The sequence below is a fragment of the Apaloderma vittatum genome, unplaced genomic scaffold, assembly GCF_000703405.1.
Source record: "Apaloderma vittatum isolate BGI_N311 unplaced genomic scaffold, ASM70340v1 scaffold14820, whole genome shotgun sequence".
Taxonomy (NCBI): domain Eukaryota; kingdom Metazoa; phylum Chordata; class Aves; order Trogoniformes; family Trogonidae; genus Apaloderma; species Apaloderma vittatum.
In genome coordinates, this window is record NW_009696311.1 from 8,047 (window position 1) to 8,278 (window position 232).

Consider the following 232-nt stretch of genomic DNA (forward strand, 5'->3'; position numbering starts at 1 on the left):
CCCCAGCAGTGGCTTCTCTCTGTGCCTGGATGTCCCCCCGGCAGCTGGACGTGGTCCCTTGCCATCACCTCCCGCATCCCCGCTCCAGCCTCCGTTGTGCTCGCCCAGCACACGCCAGCGGGGAAAGGCAGCGGGAGGCTCGTAGCCTTGGGTTCCTCCGGATTTACCACCGTCCACGGCAGCCTCGCAAAGCCGCCGAGCAGCCAAAATACTTGGCAGCTCTGCACCCACC